The following is a 17,027-nucleotide window of genomic DNA, read 5'->3' as shown; positions in this document are numbered from 1 at the left end:
AATTTGCCCTGCATTGATCTGACCCTCTGTCCAGTCAGCAGAAGTGTTGGGTTGTGTTTCTGCAGTGGAGAAATACCATGAATGGATGGTTAAGCAAAAGAGCAAAACATATTAAGCAGAGAGACGGACACGTTTTTCCCCTCAGGCAACCCAACTGATCTATGATTATTTCATTACTAAAAGTTTTATTATCCAAACAGGTTTTGGGTTTTTTTTAAAGCTAGGAAGATGATTTATTAATCCTGTCACACAGTTCCCATCACAAACGGAAGAGATTTGGAGCCTGATTCTGCTCCCACTCAGACAAGTCCCTGGAGTTGCCCTGGTATAAAACTAGGGTGAATATGAAGAGACTCTGGCTCTCAAAGTACACCAGTCACATACGTTCTTCCAGTGGGAATACTATATATGATACCTCACCAACAGGCAAGTAGTTTAGGAGGTTTAAAAGCACAGAGGCAGTCTTTAAACACTTTAAAAATAAAGAGCAGCTCCTGCAAATCCACATAACTCACAATATCACCTCATGCCAATGGAAAATGTCACTAATTTTTTCTAAAAAGAAATGTATGTTGAAGAGCCAATGAAAACTGCAGACTGCAGTCAAAAGGAAATTTTCAATCCCCCAAAACACATGAATTAAATAATCTGCTGATACGAAAAAGAACTGAAGCATGGAGATTCTCAACTCTCAGTTTAGGCACATCCCCAGTACTAGATTTTGCAACCATGTACCATGCCCTCCTCTGCCTTAGGAAGTAATCTCTCTTATTTTCTCCCCGCCCCCGGCATTCCCCAGCCGATGGACTCACGCCTCTCCAAAGAGCCCCATTTACTTCTGTTGAAAGGAGGCACCTGCACCAAAACTTGCTCCGAGACAGCCTCTATTGCAACTTCCCTGCGTGCCTCCAGGCGCTGCCTCTTCCCCACTGCAACACCATCCCTCCCCTTTTAGCACAACTCACACTTTTCATCCTAGACCATCTCTCAAAAGCCTGCACAGCCACATTTCCTGCTAACCTTTTCTTATCCATTCCTCTGCTCCAGTGTATCTTTTCTTCTAGGTTATCTTCTCCATCTTGTAAAACTGTTATACAGCTTTTAGTGCACAGTGCATGCCTGAGCTGAAGTTGTTCAGCTATTCTACTGGCTTACCACCCAGGTACCCCTACACCAAGATCCCTGACACTCATGAACTGCAACTGCTAGAGGCAAAACCATTATTCACTAGGTTAGATGTGTCCATTTTTAAAGTACTTCCAATAAAATTTTGCTGTTCTTGTTTCTAATGTGCCTCCCCCATCTACTTTGAGAGACCATTTTATAGTCTTACATTTCATAATTTTATCCCTCATTCCATCCTGAAAAATTATTTCCTGCTTGATGCTCATACCCTTAAGATAGTTGCCTGATTATGTCAGTCTAAGACCCTTCATTGTCACTTAGCTAAGTCATACATCTCAGATTCTTCTTCCTTCCTGGTATGAACTGTATTCCCAAATGGGTTTGTTTCTTAGATTGTCACTGTCTAGGAATGAATCCCACAGAAAGATTTTAATTGCGGGCTATGATAGCATTGTCCACCAAAAACCATCTGACGCTACTCCTAGCAGTTAAAAATGACATAAGTGAAAAGCTTGCTTTTCTATCTTCAGACAAAGCAAAGCAGGTGTCTAGTTAACATTGTGCAACCCAAATTCATGGCTCCCACAAAGATAAGAGACAAAAATATTTGCACTCTCTCTACCTGCTGCTCTCTAGAATTCCTGCTCGTGTTTGTTGTCAAGCACCAATTGACTGCTGGTCTTTGCTGATCGTTTCCTTGGTTTGTCAGTGCCTTTTAAGTCAGAAAGCTTGTAAAACATTCAAATGTATGTTAGTACATCAAAAATTTTACAGCAATAAATCAGAAAGCACACAGGGAGTGAGAAGGTAAAACCTGCACCCTCATCTTTACAAACAGCAGTGGAGTCCCACCTTGCAGAAGACACTACAATGACATAACCAGGAGTCCAGCGACTTGCACAGTAACTTGACAACTTTGTCACAGACTTCTTATGCAGTCACAGACAAGTCCAAGAGACTTGTTGCAAATGAGTTTTCTAGTTATAAACAAAAGGTAATAGGACTTCCCTCTTTCACAAGGGTGTTGTGAGTATAACTACATTGATGATTACCAGGTAATCAAAAAACTTGCAGTGGGCCAATATAAAACCTGAAAATAATGATACAATAAGGAGTAATGTATAACATATTCATTTTGAAAATGTGACCTTTTGTTGTCAATCCTTCTTAAGCTAGAAAGGGCAAATGTGGATTTTTCAATTTACAAGCCTGAAAATTGCAAATTGAAAAGAATTCACTTCTGCCCTCTACTGTGAGATAGCTAAGTATGAGTGACAAGTAGACATGCTCTAAATGTAACAACTTTAATTTCTTTTGAAAGCCATTTGCAAAAATTCCTGTTCTCTCCAATTCTTCTCCATAGTGAATCATTCTGGGGTAGAAGACAAGTTCTCAATAGTGATATGAAGATGATGAGTAGACCTGTGTTTCCATCAAACACATTCTTCAAATATGGTATTTTGTAACAAAGGAATCGTTTAGTGATTTTGCAAGTCAATGAGCCAAAACAGAATAATGAATGTCAATGGGAGATGATGAACCCTTAGCAGTAGTAGGAAACTAATTGCCATTAACACAGTACCTCATCTAATGATTCTGGTTTAAAACAGCTCATGTAAAGAAATTGCATGATCACATGGAATTACTTTCTTTCTCTACATGGCAAGAAACAATTGGTGACAAGACCTTTGTTCCAATGTATTTTATTTGTGACGGAATTAATGCTGTGGAATTGATGGCCAGCTGTTCAGTTCCAAATACTGCTTTGCTTGATTTTAAAACTCACAAGCATTACTGCTTTTCAGGTTATGATTGAATACAGCTATATCTGAGAGCTCAGGTTTAAATACTGTAGGAAATATCAAATAGTCCTCCAATAATATTTTGTCTTTTAACAACTAGGACAATATAGAACAATGCGTATTTGCTCATAAATAATGGGAAATATTGTCTTGCCTTCGACTCTCCCCTAATTAGTGTGATCTAAACTTAGCCATAAATCACACTTTAGTGTATAAACTGAGCTTTACTCAAAAGACATACTTCAAAACCATTGAAGCTGAAATTCATATGTGGAGCTACAAGGTCCACACACTCTCCCCACCCTTCCCGACTCCATTGCCTATCCCACATTATGTCTTCTAAAACCAGCTCCTTTTTCAGTACTCCTACCAAGTATTCAAGGTAGAGCACGTATGCACCCACAGACGCATTATCCTACAATGAGATTCTACCTTCCTTTGGTCTGAACGGAGATAAAATGGAAACACGTCCCATGCTGCCAAGTAGGTATGGCAATTCCTGTGGGTTTAGATACTGTTTGGTTGTCTGCATACGGTAAGTCATTCTTTATTACAGGACTGTACACAGCACTGTGCAGAGATACCCAAGTGAGCTCTGAAAAGCCACATTAGGTCCTAGAAGCCATACGTCTACGTCAGCTCAACACACAGTGTCAAGTCAGGTACCATAAGAAATACCAGCACGTTCTTTCCCGTACCATTGCTAGCACATGTGGGCATATATTCAGTGATGTGGACCAAACCTACAGATCAGCCGTTGCCAACGTAGCAAGTTTCACTCAGCAGACGTAAAGCCCCTATGGTGAAAAATACATAGCGAGGTAACTGCAAAATCCAGCTTTGGTGCTGCTGACAGAGAAAACCAGCAAAGACAGGACTTGGTTTCCAAAGTACAGGGAAAAGGGAGTTTCCCACTCATTCTTGGAAGGTGCAGGACACACGATACATGTTTGCTCAGTTACAGGCATCAGGCAGAGAGTAAAAGTTCATATGCACACTAAATGGTACATCACACTACATTTAATAATTCTAAGTGCTGATGTCTGTAACATGCATGTTTCTGAAAAAAACCAGTAGCTGTTTGACTGTAATTAAATGTAGGACTTTCAATAAACCAAAGAATGAGAAGTGCAAGGGCAGACAGAACAAATCTTCTGTAGGTCATTAGCAAGATCAAACACAAAACCTTCAGCATTTACGCACTCAGGGTTTGCAGTGAAAAATAACAGATTTTAGCAAATGGCAGCATTATCATTGTTAAGGTCAGTTCTTAGAAAAGGACACCCTCACACAAAGCCAGAGCATTTCCCAGGTAAGTGCTACACAGACCAGATTAATATAGTTGCAGTAAGACAGATGCTCACTGCTCCTCCACCCGCTTTCCACTCTTCGCACCCCGGCTACCGTACAGGACAGACAGGTCTCCCAACCCTTGCTGCATGCAATTCCTAGGAGACCCCAACTGATACAAGACAGTAGATCACAGCTTGCACCCCCAGGTGTCCCAGGGCCACACAAACTGGATACAAAGCTCATGTTGTGCTTCCTTCTCTCAGTCAAGCTACATGGGACCCAATAGTGGCTCACACAAGTCCACAGAGGACACGGATCCTGAATTCACAGTGCTACCTGCCAGGACTTGGATGCAGCCCAGCGGCTGCCCCTCACAGCAGCAGGTGAGCCAGGAGCAGAGGGTGACACCACGCCAGATAGGGCAGCAACCTCCTCAACAAGGGCACAGTCCCACAGCGCTAAGCAAGAAGAGCCGAGCAGGTCCATGACAGCAGCCACAGTGATCAAGGCAAGCCAGCAGGTCAAGCCAAGAAGTCAAGTCAGCAAGATGAGGTCAGGACCAGCGAGGTACCTGGCAGGGCACAGGCATACCTATAGCATAGCTCAGGCAAGAGCCAAAGGCAAGGTGTTTGAGCTTGCAAACACCACCTGAACCAAAAAGTTCCAGATGAGATTTCTGCCAGCTCTTTTCCCCACAGCTCTTCTGGGCAGTCAGAGGGTCAGAGCTGGCCTTGAGCAGCCAAACCCCCAGGCAAGGAGAAGACATGCAAAGCCTGTTGATGTATTTAGGGCCCTGACAGCTCTCACGGTTGCAAAAGGAATTCCTCAATCATTTTTATCGAAGTAGAATGGCCAGTCTTCCTGCCTACCTTCAATTCCACTGCAGTTTGACTCAGTAACACTGCCCAGCCCCACAGATTACCTTACAGAGCCCCTTAGCATCCAGTGCATCATTCAGCAGTCACCAAGGCCCATACTTCTTGAGGGTGTGAAAGAATTCCCATTTATCAGCCTCACAAAATGGCAGGAGTCAGTAGTAACGGGTATGGAGCTCCGATCTCTAGGTAGGCGCACAGTGCTGTGGAAGTGCTCATGGCAGCAGTGCCCAAGGGGAACTTTGGGAACTCCCCTTCATCCGCTTCTAATTTTGCGGTCTCATTGATCCCCCCTCACCTTTGCGTCCCGCAAGCATCTTGACACACCTACACCCAAAGCATTCTCATTTTAAATTCTTAATCTTTCCAAAGAATAAATACCCTCCTGATACATTCTTGTTGCATTCAAGTCATTAATCTCCCTACTTGTCAAGGGCACTCAGAATTGAGCAATAGCACCAAAAACATCCATCCTTTTGTCATGAACCGCCCCCTGGGATCAGCATAAACACCCAATCATAGCAAGAGGCCAAATCAGCGTTCACAGAAAACAGACTTGTGCACTCACAACACACCTTCTACTTCTAACCTTTCTCTCAGACATACAACAGGGAATTTGGCATAAGAGATGCCCTTTGTATATTCTATGCATTTGGGGGAAAACTGGCCTATTTTCCTGTCTCCATTCATCTCCTCCTGTTCTTTGAAGTCTATAGAGGCAGTTAATCTTTCTTCAGTGGGAACTGTAGCACTGTCTTACTTTTATGCTATCGATCATTGCAATGTCTGTGTGGAACAGCTAATGTAACATAATTCAGTCATGAAAAGTACGAAGACTGTCGGTCAGGGAAGTCTCTAAATGTTTTGAGAGGAGCCTAGCCCCACAAAAGAAAGAAGAAAACAGTAAAGAGGGAAAACCAAGGAGGAAATACTAAGGATTTTCAAATATTTGTCCTAACTGCTTCCTAAAGACCTTGCAAAAGGCCAGGAGAGGGGAAGCAATAAATAACATGCAAGAAAAGCCTTGCTAACACAATTGGCTTTTTCTGAGGCTACTTTCAACAGCAAACATGTTAGTGGTCTGGGATGCAGGTGACTGCTTTGCCATCACTACTGATCTCCCAGATGGTCTTGAGTAAGTCTCTTTACCTCAATTCTTCCTCCCATCCTTGCCTGCTCTTTCATTTCAAAATGAAAGTTTTCAAGCTTTGGGAGCAAAGACTTATTCACTCCTGTTCATGTACTGCAGACTCAGTGGTAGCCCCAACAGGTTACCAGGACATATTTACTTAAAACATATGATAGTGGAGGAAATGAAAATTGAAGCCATTACGACCACTAACACCTCTGTTCAGCTATAAAAGGAATACCTGTTATTCCTCATCTCCCACTGTCTCCATGAAGAGCTCAAGAGAAGGGCTGCCTGCCAAAGGGCAGGCCACCTCTTCCCTTCTTCGCCAAACTCAACTACTCACCTCCCTTGTGTGAGGTGTCATCTCAGTAATGCTTGGGGAAGCATTCCTGGCATGAAGGTGCTGTGCAGGGCAGAGCTGCTGCTAACGCAAAATTGAGAGCAGCGTCTACGCTACTGTCACTGCTGTGGTGACAGCACCACGTGTACAACACCTAAGGCATCTCTGCTTGTAGGTACACATCCAGCCTAGGAAAGCAGCCACAGCACCATGGGAGACGGTGTAGCTTTAGTTTAAGACTAGCTTCTATATATTTGTTGTCAATAAGGGAAAAAAATGGACTGTAAAAGCATAGAGATTTAGGGCTTGTTTGAGGATTTTTTTTAAATTCTTTTTTTCCACTTCCTGGGTTCAAGAATAGCCTAAGAAATTTTTAAAAATTGTTTCAAGACTGATTAAAAGTGACAAGAGACTTCAAATAAAGGAAATCCTCCTAAACTCTTGGAGTTTATCAAAGTCTGTGTACATTGCATTTGAAATCAATAATCCTGCACTATCTACAGCATAAGTGCCTACCTCCTCTCTCACAACAACAAAATCACATTTGGGAGGATGCTGTCTAGATCTATCTAGCACAAGCAATAATAGCAGAACCATTAGGCATCTCCAGCTTTAGCATATGCTTGCAAACAGAGTATGTACCATAACTATAACAACTAATACTGAATAGCCACAAGTGCTGGCAGAACTGGGTGTCCCACTTAAGGCCAAGCCAACTCCAAGAGCAGCCTATATACCTCTAACCATGCCTACAGAGCCATTCTTCTGCTTTCTTGCACTCTTGAAAATATGCTATCTTCCCCATCACTTTTGACCAAGAGAGGCATTTGAGAATCTCAAGTCCAACCCTGCATGATACAAGGCAAACCTTGAGGCTTCCTTGTCAGAAGACCTCTATTGCTTCAATCAGGGTAAACATCTCCAGATGGGTTACTTCTGCTCAGTCAAGATGTGAAACTATTCTTGCTTTTTCCTTATGTGATCCCCCCAAATTACATACTCCCATATGAAAAAGTTGCTTCAATTGACCCTTAGGACACAGGTAGGACAATATCAAATTTAAGTTTTGCTAATGTTACTGCTTAGACAGGGCAGCTGATAAATTCTATAGCACTTTAGGGCACTATGTTATCAGCCCCAACAATAATTTGCTAGAGATGAATTGAGCTCACTTAACTGAGTGCCTCAGTTCATGTATCAGACACTAATAATCTTTGGGACAAATAAAGTCCCACTACATAATATTGGATATCCAGGAATACACACCAGGCAATGCCTCCCACAGGTCCTTAGCTCAGTACCAGTGGGAATGAAAAAACAGTTTCTCGCCTCCTAATGAAACCATTTCTAGACACCTATTTCCACACCAGGCATGGACACAACTGTTTGCTTGAACTTCTGCTATTTCTCCAACTGGCCAGCTTCTTAAGCCCCAACTCTCCTTCCTATAGACTTGAGAAGCTGACTTGTCTGTCTCATCATTCCTTTCTTTGACAAATAAATGCTTTTAGAATGACCTCTTTGATCAACACATTTAGTAGAAAAATGCAAGTAATGGAAAAAGTTCTGCTGATTTCCATGACACTATCACTTCTCTCACAATAAGAGTCTGTGGGATATGAAAATTCATATATTTTCCATTTCTTACTACAGTCATAAGGAAAAGAAAATGTTCTTTAAATCTAAAGTGATACAAAAGTGACCCAAACAAAGGTAAAAGTTTTTGTGGGGTTTTCACCTCTTATTTGACTGACTTGCTTCTAGTAGCTTCTGATCAAAGCTTTTATCAGGTTTCATGAAAGCAAGAATAAAGACGAAGGCTAGGAAAGTCCCATCAGCTGAAATTTGCACTCACATGTAGGCATATTCAATTTCCAACTTCAGAAATCAATGACAACAGACACTAAAATTTACTTGATCAGGAAAATATGATTGAGTAATACTAGCATGTCCTAAAATATTTTTCAAGTAAACCAATTTCAAGCTGGGATCAATTCAGGATTAAGATAGCAAGTGAAGTGACAACATAGAGCTGGACATTAGATCAAAGGTAATTATGCTCGCTCTCTGGCTCCAAAACCATTTGAGAATATATTTGCATTACTACCAACAAGATGACCTACCATTTATTTGTCATTAGTTTCACCAGGTCATGAAGAAATGATTGTGTTAACTGTAACATATTATTTAGTAGGAGCCTTTGTGCATTTTTCTCACAATAATTCATGCTTAAATTTATGGGAGGCATAAAATTCCTGTGGTAGAATGCCTGTAAGAGAACTAATGTATCTTGTATGACAGTTATTGACAGCAAAAAGAACTCTTAACTTGCAATATGTCCTAGTTAATTGGTACCTTTGGTCTCAAAGACGACACATTAAATAAATGTTTTTTAATCCTTTCTCTTCATTTGAAGTACACAGTGAAATTTACAGTGACCTCATTTAGACTTTATCATCAGCTTTTTATAACAGGTTCCTTCAACCCCCACTTCGTAGATTAGATTGGACCTTGAAAACAGATTAACTTACAAAGTACCATCTTCAAGCTTCAAGAGAATGGGGTCATCCCAAAATCAAATTCCAGCAGGTACCAAGCATGGGTTGAAGGTGGCCTCTTTTCTACATCTGCATACAGGAACATAAAGCTATAGCAAGAATAAACAATTCGGCAATAAGAATAGTACCTTAGCAAAGGAACCTGTAAGAACAAACAAATAAAAAACCACTGCTGTCACTCATTACACTATCAGTCTGAGGGGGAAGAGAGAGAATAATATTTTTCTCCACTGGATTTTTGCAAGTCTTTTTACTCATAAATGTGAACACTCATAAACAGTGATCCTGAATGGCGTGTTACAAAGATTCCTGCAATCTCCTGCCCACATGCATGTATGGATTCAACTCTGCTCCCTGTAGCCAGGGAATACACCCACTATGTATAGTTAAGCACATACAAAAGTCCTTGCAGGATCTGGACTTGGGATACCCAGTTTCAGTAAGTGCAACTTAATGTTTCCCATATATATCTAGCATCTCCCCTGATATTTTAAGGAAGAATTAAGACAGAGAACATGAAAGTAGGCAGAAACCAAGTGAAGGACAATGGCTGGAAGCTGGAGGTGCAACTTTAGTTTAGAATACACAGTTTGATACCTATAGCCACAACTTTTGTTTCTGCAGAAATTGAGGAACAGAGTGTTCAGGTATGGGAGTCAGGAATGAAGTGGAACTTGGAGCGAGATTTAGAGAAGATGAACGTCCAGCTAGGGAGAAGAGGCCCATCTCCCTGCAGGAGAGAATGGCAGAAAAAGCATTCATCTGGAGGAGAGATGGGCAGCAAAGGCTACAAATTCAGCCCTGGAAAATGCTGCCTCCAACCCATCAAAGCACATCCACCGAAGACTCCTTTTAGGTGTATTAACATTTTAGGGGAGTAGAAGTCACTCAGTGTTGATTTTATCAGGCACGCTGCATGCCTAACAAAGCCTCAAACGCAGTAACAAACCTCAGCACCCTACAGCAGCCACAGGGCAGGACAACTGAGCACAGAGCTGAGAGTAAAAACAAAGGGAGCCCAGAAAGATGCCCAGGACCTTGTTTATGTTCTCAGTGCTTAGGTATGAGATCTAGAAAAACCAAACCACCCCAGCCAGCAACTATTTGGGCAATACAGGTAATACAGCAGTTCTTTGAGAGCTATGAGCTATCCTAGGAAGAGGACTTTCTTCTGCTATAATTACTCCTGTGCACATGCACAGCAACGCCATTGAGAGATGGGGTGAGAGCAACAGCCCCAACTGACAAAGCTACACCACGAAAAACTTAAGAAAAAGCCCCAAGTCTTAAAATAGGCTGTGGACTCTAGACCTCTCTTCATCTACTTCAACACAAGAGAGTAATGAAAGCATAAAACAGAGAAGCCCCACATCACAAGCTCAAATCCCATCCTGGACAAGGAGCAGACAGGACAAGTATTTGTAGCCTCCTTCCCCCCAGGTAGCTCCTTGAGGACTGGTGTGTTCTTCCCTTGCTGCAGGGCACAGGGCTTCCACGTCTCAGAGGAGAGTGGGCAGATGACATCCACATGGAAAATTTTAAAACTGGCAACAGAAGATGAAAGAGATGTTGACCTAATAAAGCCTCTCCCTCTGAGCTGCGTCTCACAGGGACTTGTGGATGTTAGAGACCATGCAGTGTATCTGAAAAAGGACAAAATTTAAAATGACATAGCCTGGTATTTCTGCCAAAGACCAGAAAAGCATACTGATCCGAGTACAGAAAGAGCTCTTACTTGTTGAGGAAACATACCATTATATCACTATAATATATACATTACTATACACTGCCTGCTATGGAAGGGCAAACAATATTTGATTTAGCATAAAGTTGGGACAGTGGAGAAATACAAAACTTGAACCTGCACAAAGCCTGTCACTCTGTTAAACCACCCAAACACTTTGAATACATCTGAAGTGACAAAGCCGCTGTAAGTTGATGCTGTACACCACACATCTGCGGTGCTTTTCAAAGGGTTGCAAATAGCTGCAACTTTAGAGAAGCCGGATTTATTGTATTACCAACCATACTACATTAAAAGGTTATATAATACATTGGTACCCAAGGTTTGCAATTAAACGGTTAACTTTTGCAGACTTTGGATTAATCTTTAACTAAACTGAAAGTAGTAATATCCCCAGGCCATCTCTGTTCATAAACTGGTAGCCACACATTATTCATACCTGTCACTTCATGACAGTCACACCTGAGTCACTTTTCCCTTCTTTGTATGATCTGCACCGTGTATCAGAACTCTTCCCTTCCTTTAACTCATGAATGTTCTACAAACAGGTTGTTATTTTCAAGAGCTCCCTCATTACATGTGTAACTTTGATAGTCTTTTGTGCAAATGAAAAGAAAAAAAACCTTTTCAAAAGGACTAAGTCACTTCTAGTGGGAATACCTCAGAAATCTATGCAAGTATCCATGGTGCTTTTGTCTTCTGTGTTTTGTTCTTGTGAATAAGAATTAGCTCAACCAGATGTTTGCAAATAAGTGATTAAAATGGTATGCAATATCAGCAAATTAAATCAGCAGGTTTTATTCACAAGAACATTTGCAAATACTTTATTGCTATATTCACTCAACTCCAATCTGAGCTTCTCTGGCTCTACTTCTTTCTTCCAGCAGCCTCTCCTTCTCTTGATAGCTTTTAACAGGTTTGTTGAAGTTTCATTCCTGCTGCAAGTCTCTGTTACTCTTAGTATTACATCTCGTTTTGTGTTAATTGCACATTTAACAGCACAGTAACAGCTAGGAGAAGTTAGACTTGGGTTTTTGCCTTTTTCTACTTAGCTTCACTAGGGAGCACTACGAAGGAGTAGGGAGGATTCACATCTTGAAAACAGCAAAGAACAAAACAGTGTACAAATATGAAACCAGTAAGAATTTCCAAGAAAATTCCTTTACACTTTAAGATTCAAGTCTGTGTTAAGTACTCTTGACCTTCTGTAGCAGAAGACTGGAAGTTCTGTCACTCAGTTTTAATTCTTCTTTTCCCCCAGTATATTTTTTCAAACAAACATAACTTCAGAAATGGGGGGACACAACATTGTAAAAAAACATTAGCCAAGATAAAACAGCAACGCCTTCATCTCTGTATGAATCACCTAACCGAAGAAAACCAAGGACACTGATTAGGCTTTTTGTGACGGGAAGCAGGATGAATGTTCTGCAGGTTACAGCTAATGAGGACACAATTTCACAACAGACCCATTCTTTCCTGAGCACCTGCGTAACACAGGTCAGGTGCTCAACTGGGGGGGGCGGGCGAAAACTTTCCAGCATAATAATTCAGTGAAACAACACAGGACAGTGACTGTGTAATGCTGCAGTGCAGTATAGACAGTGTCCCAAAATTCACTTTTATTTTTGTGTGACAAACAGCTCTTGTTTCTGTCCCTGAGGAGAAATGACTCACTGGCTTCTTAGCTCCCTGAAGAGAAGTTTGTGCTCTGCTCTCCCCACCCTCTGTTACTACTTTGTTTTCTTTAGGCTTTAACAGTTGTCCAATCTAAGCCTCCAGGAGTAACATAAGGCAGTAAGGTTTTTGTCACTCCTTTGGCTTTTTACGTCTCTACTGCTCAAGGCATTTTTTTGTTTGTTTCTAAGAAAACAACCACAACAAACTATCTCTTCCAAGCCATAGCAGAAGCAAAACAGTACTAACACTTTTGTAACGGTAGTGGTTTTTAGGGTACCAGATGGGATGCAGCATTTTGGGGAGGGATTTATACAAGAAGGGAGCGCTGGGGAAAAGGGCACGATGGCTGAAAGAAGGCTGACAACAGCCTGGTGGTTTATAGCAGCATTTTCTACAAGAGCACACTCCAAAGAAGAGCAGAAGGATGAGAAGACACAGGAAGGAGTGAGGGGAAAATCTCAGATTGTTTTCTTCCTACTACAGACCCCCAAGGCATTGACGGAGCATTTTCAACCAGAATCCTGCTTGCAGCCTATTTGCAGTAACAGTGCATTGCAAGACCACAGGAGCAGCTCTTAATGAATTAGATGCTTGCAAGGTGCTGTATCTCAAATGACATAACATGTCAAGGTCTCCTGAGTACTGTTTATTCTTTAAAAGGCAATTTTATAAAGATTTTGTTTTGCAGTTTAAGGTTCAGAAACACTGGAAACTAATGATTTATAACCAAAATGAAATCCATGTCTCCTATTGATTTTGTTTTAGTTACTTGGAAACAATATTGATTCCCAAGAGATGCATCTAAACACCAAGTCTGAGGCCTAAAGAATTTCCATACCATTGATTAATAGATGCTATCTATCACTTTCACTTTTAATGAGACATTTTCTCTACTATGAGATACTGTATTCTATTGAAAGGTCAAATGTGGATTCTGTACAAGAGAGAAACATCAGCACACACAACCAGCCTCAACTCCAGAACAGCTGATTTCTTTGCTTCTTTAATTAAATCATGAACAATTGTTTTCCTTCCTGTCCCCTAAAAGTTATTTTATTAACATGCTTTGTTCTTTTGATAGTCAGCTCTGTTAACATTTAACCTATGCTTTGGTTGGAATTTCTTTAAAACTAAGACTGCTTTTGCCCTGTGGTATTATAGGACACAATAGAAACCTGATTCATGACCAGGTCAGTGCATTACAAATAATAATGATCCTCATAAAAGAAATCCCCATTACTCTTTGAGGCATCTTTCCTCTAGGCCAAACGCCATTATCTGTGCAATGCTCTTACACAAAACCAGCAAAACTAGAAGTGACAGTCAATACAAAGCCATTCATAAAGGAAGCTGATTTGCAACGATATTCGCCAACCTATTGGGAAATACATATCACTAGGAATTCAGTAAGTGATACAAGTGCTTATTATACATTCAGCTTGGTAAACGATGAGAAAATTTCCTCCAAGCCTCAGATAGAATAGCTTTAAATAAATCCGTATGGATTAACGATACTTCCAGTAGTACTTGGCAGCACACAGACAGAATACACAAGTTATCACAATAGGAAGGTTGAAAAATAGGGAATTTGCATCCACAGAAGTTCAGGGTGACAGGGTAGCAGGGCCCAGCATCATCAGCCAGTTGCAAACCCACAGATGGGAGCAGCAGAGCCCTAATCCAAAACCACTGAAAAGAGAACCAGGTTGAAATAATAATTCAGGTTGAAATGGCCCTTGGGAGGTCTCTAGCCCAAGCATCTGCTGCCTCTTGCCCTTCCATGGAGCACCTCCAAGAAGAGCCTGTCTCAAACTCCCCTACGCCATCCCTTTGGGTGGCCGATTTTAGATCCTCCCCCCAACCCCAGCCCCTTGGGCTGCCAACGCCTCTGGGCAGACACTTGCTCTACCCTGTGCCCAACCGATGGCTATTCCCAGAGCACCCCCACAAAAAGCAGTGACATCAGGGAACATCAGTTCTGCTGCACAGCAGAGCACTTGGGCATCTGCTTAATTTTATATGGACAAATGCCCCGGTTTAGGAGAACAGGGCACTTTGATGCTCTGGAGCTGAGCAAATCATGACTGGAATTTGGTGATCTAATGACTGGCACTTACCGATTCAAGGGATTCACCCCCACCCCGACAATTAATGAGAGAAGCTGGTTCTATTTAAAATACTTCAAATCTAAAATATGCATTTTTCTTTATAAATAGCAAATTCAATGTATTATGAAAATATTCATCAATGCCTAAAGTTACTGGGCTTGTACTGAAGCAAAGTAAATCAACAAATTAAATGGTAATATTCAAGCACTATATGCTATTGACAAAGTTTATGAAAAAAATGAGGTAAGGGAGTCACTGTCTAAGCATCTGAGCTGATGTCTGGTATATAATAAACCCAGCCTTGACATTTTAGCTCTCTCTCCAACATGTTCCAAGAATATGGAGACTCCAACTCCCCTCCCAGTCTAGTTCAGTTTAATACGTAATTCTTTCAAAGTCAAAGAGCAGCTAGGATTTGCAAATTCAGAAATTTCTTTCCTTTCTGTAATCTATTAATAAAAGCTAACTTCAAGAATTCAAAAACTACAGAAAGATATTTTGAGCAGAAATCATCAGTTCAATTCACCAAGTGCTGATAATACTGTCTTTAGTAAATCAGCATTAGATGACACATTAAAGGAAAATGGGAAATATATTTTGATTACATTTTGTTTCATTATTCAGTACATTTAATGTTAATTTATTTTAAAGTACCAGTTTTCTGCATAAGTTCAATTCCAGTTTCTATTCAAAAGCCAGATCAAACCTAAGTCAAAATGAATCTAGCAAATAAATTATTCAGGCCTGTTGAGCAAAACGAACTGTAAAATTAAGGAGCCAACCTAATGCATGTTAGAGCTATGCATCTGTTCATGTGATATAGTAGATACATCATTAAACTCTAAAACTAAGTGCCAAATTTTGGATAATGACTTGACTTCATCGAAAATCCACATTCTAATGGTTACTAGTTAATCAGAGCAAACCTCCCTTCAGAAAAGTGATCTTTAAAAGTATAAATAGGAAACAAGAATAATACTGATGCCAATACAGCAAAGTTTTTATTTCTGTTTCCTATCACCCATTTCCACCGATGCTTTCTAGACCTACCTGACAAGCACTGACATGCACCGGTATAATCTCCCCAACCCTGCACTCCCCTCCCCACTGGCTGTAGTGAGTTCTGGATTAGCCCCTTCCGACATTAATGTGCCTAGGGAGCAGCAAGGGAATATTAGCCCTTGGGCAGGCATGAGGTAGAGGTGGAAGAGCTATGTGAAGTCCACACCAAGATCCCCGCGCACGCACAGCCCATCACCTTTCCCAGCAAAGCCAGCACTCATGTCCACAGGCTGTATGAAGTCTGAGCCTTCGCAAAACACAGAACTGCGATGAGCTTTTCTGCCTTCCCATACTCCGGGCGCAACAGCAGAACCAGCCAAAGAAGTGCCACACATCACCTATATTACATGAATCTGTAGTAAATGGCAGCCAACAGTAATTCTCTCAATCTATCCACTAGTATTTAAGGACTAGAGGATGAAATGCTGTCCATATATAGCATGCCGCACGGGATCTGTTTTATTGCTAAAAAATTTGGCACTTTCTTATCATGTCATAAATCAGCACTGAGAGAATAAGCACATACGTTTTCCAAACAGTATATTAAATCAACTGTCACCAAGAAAATAAAAAGTGTGGTAGCGACATGAATAATTGTATCCTGCCTGGAAGACAGAGAATATAAGCAGTTTCTTTAATTGTATTTTGGCAGTTCCATTCACACTGATATAATCAGGTTGCATCAGCAATGGTATCATGATCTCCCTTTATAGATTTATGACCCGCCTCAAGAAAGGCTTCCTAGGGCCAAAACTTGGTATTTGAGGTCCATATTACCAACCTGTATGTTTGCACATTGAGAAGAAACATTGAATGTTCAAAAACCCAGGCTCTCCTCTTGCTAAACATGACTGCACTTTTTTTTTTTCCCCCTCGTGCAGTTCTTTTACAGCACTACAAATGCAGGGAAATAGCCGGAAAGAGAAAATCATTAACTGGAACAGCGACAACTAATCCGTCTGCAAACGCCAGCTCCCTCCCGCTCCTGCGGCCACCGGGAAGCGGGGCTCCACCATGCCAGCTGAGGCCCAGTTAGGAGCTCCTGGTCCCAGGTGTTTGTAGGTGAGCACTTTACTAACAGCAGCCCAGACAAATCCAATTACTCCCAAACTCTTAGGATGGGAATGATCACAAATATTTTTATAACGGTTATTACGGTTTTAGGGTAACTGTTAATCTAAATAAGGTCCCACAGATCAAAACAAATGGTTTTCCAGGCATTGGTGCTAAAAAAAATAAATGCTTTAATGAAATTCTCCTTGAAAGCAGTTTACCTTTAAAAGCTCATTCTTAAAGTTCTCCCTCACT

At 41.1% G+C, this 17,027-nt stretch overlaps 1 long non-coding RNA gene across 3 annotated transcripts in view; it reads right to left on the bottom strand.

The window, feature by feature from the left end:
- LOC127019504 (uncharacterized) overlaps positions 1–17,027 on the bottom strand; it is a 132,868-nt gene that overhangs the window by 7,963 nt on the left and 107,878 nt on the right. The gene's annotated exons all lie outside the window — the stretch shown is intronic.

This window comes from Gymnogyps californianus, chromosome 9, assembly GCF_018139145.2.
Source record: "Gymnogyps californianus isolate 813 chromosome 9, ASM1813914v2, whole genome shotgun sequence".
NCBI classification, from domain to species: domain Eukaryota; kingdom Metazoa; phylum Chordata; class Aves; order Accipitriformes; family Cathartidae; genus Gymnogyps; species Gymnogyps californianus.
This window is presented reverse-complemented; position numbering and strand designations above follow the sequence as displayed.